Source organism: Homarus americanus, unplaced genomic scaffold, assembly GCF_018991925.1.
Source record: "Homarus americanus isolate GMGI-L3 unplaced genomic scaffold, GMGI_Hamer_2.0 scaffold33468, whole genome shotgun sequence".
In the NCBI taxonomy this organism is placed as follows: domain Eukaryota; kingdom Metazoa; phylum Arthropoda; class Malacostraca; order Decapoda; family Nephropidae; genus Homarus; species Homarus americanus.
The window spans coordinates 5,742,998-5,745,113 of NW_024714177.1; positions in this window are offsets into that span (position 1 = coordinate 5,742,998).

Consider the following 2,116-nt stretch of genomic DNA (forward strand, 5'->3'; position numbering starts at 1 on the left):
GGGTGGGGGAGGGGGTGGGGGAGGAAACGACGGAGTTCTAGTCTACTGTAGTGAGGGAGATGAAGAGGAAGGATAATACCAAGGGAGAGGTCGAAGGGGGTGACGGGAGTGGTGGTGATGGGTCAGAGGAGGTAATCTACCTGTCTCTTAATACCCTTCCTCTCACCTTATACCCTTCCTCTCACCTAATACCCTTCCTCTTACCTGGTACCCTTCCTCTCACTTTATACCCTTCCTCTCACCTTATACCCTTCCTCTCACCTTATACCCTTCCTCTCACCCGATACCCTTCCTCTCAGCTACTACCCTTCCGTCATACCCCTAACGATTGTCGCCACATTCTTCTCTCTGACGCTGTACACCCTCTCCACTTTTCCAGCAGGCAACACCTCGTAGTGCTGACCAAGCCTGGCTAGGTTAGGAACACTCCAGGTCATGATGGCCTCTTAATAACCGTGATTGCTAGCGAATGACAGCGTCGAGGGTGGAAATGAGATGCTGGTAGGAGGGGGTGGATGGGTAAATGGGTGTTTAGGTGGATGATTGGATGTGTTGGTGGACGTTTGGATGTATCAAAGGGTGGTTGGTTGGATGTGAAGTTGGATGGTTGGATGTGAAGGTGGAAGGTTGGATGTGAAGGTGGATGGTTGGATGTGAATGTGGATGGTTGGATATGAAGTTGGACGGTTGGATTTGAAGGTGGATGGTTGGACGTGAAGGTGGATGATTGGATGCGAAGGTGGTTGGTTATGTGTGACGGTGGTTGGTAGGATATGAAGTTGGTTGGTTGGATGTGCAGTTGGATGGTTGGATGAGAAGGTGGATGTGTCGGTGAGGGCAGTGACGATGGCCTGAACGTTACTGTCTATCATTAAATCAGTTTGGCGCTGTGGTACATAAGAGCTCAGGAGTGGTGTAGTTAGGGAACCAGACAGGCGCTGCTGACATTCCAAAAGTTGTCCCTTTGACCTTCACATGTGACGTTAGGCTAACCTTTGAACAGAACGTGGAATTAAAAGTTTTGCATTTTGTTCTAGCGATGATGCATATTCATGTAAACTCTTCATCAAAATATCTGTGCTGCCTGATAAAAGAGTTTTGCTTCATACGAGGACATGCTGATAGCCTCTCACAACACACAGCCAGGTTATAAATGGGAAAAAAATAGCGTCTGGTCTTGGAGGTACATGTCACCTCCACACACACACAGAAAGTCCCGTGGGTGATTGGTTTTTCATCAGCAGCGTTATTATCTTGCAGGAAAAATAACATTGGGCAACATTTTATTACACGAGAGACAATGTTTTTCTTGGTTTTATTTCACTGTGAATTACCTAATTGTGTGTAAGAATGGTGTGTTTGTTTGTGTGCATCTCCCACGGGCACCTTGCGTTTACTGTATTTAGGTGTGTGTACTGTATAATTATTGCTTTGTGTAGTTATTGACTAAACAATAGTTATTTTAGTAACTATTGCACGAAGTATATATTTAACAGTAGCTGTAGTACACCTCCCATAGGACTTGATAGAAATAAGATTGGGATGGCTGGTGTGACAGGGAGGATTGCCTGTAATGACTAGAGGATAGCCGCGAAGTGGAGACAAATTAAGTCTGGGTAGGTTAGCTGAAGTCTTCCCGACCTTCCCTCAAGTATGACCTCTTCCCCAGCACTTGTGGGAGTTCTGACTCTGAACTCGTATCGTCGGCAAGGTTTATCCCTGGGGCGACTCTTCCACAAATGGTGTAATGTGTGATGCTACTTCATGTGGAAACACGAGTCTTATTTGTTAATGTTTTCAGTACGGAAGCATAAACAACTCGGGGTGAAGACGCCGTTGTTAACATGATGTCTGGTGTAACCGATAGCTCTCCCTTTCTTCCTCTCCCTCTGGCTGTCCATATCAGTTAAGGACGCAGGTGCATGTATTGTTTATTTAAATACCTTCCTTGTTATACTTGTACTGTGTTCCCGGTTCAACTTGTCTGTCACTCACACTCGCACACATTAGAGACAGACGGACAGACGTTGATACTCAGGCGCAGACAAGATATACACGTACATCCATTGACAAGCAACCTCACAAATAAAACAAACAAACGCACACACACACACAC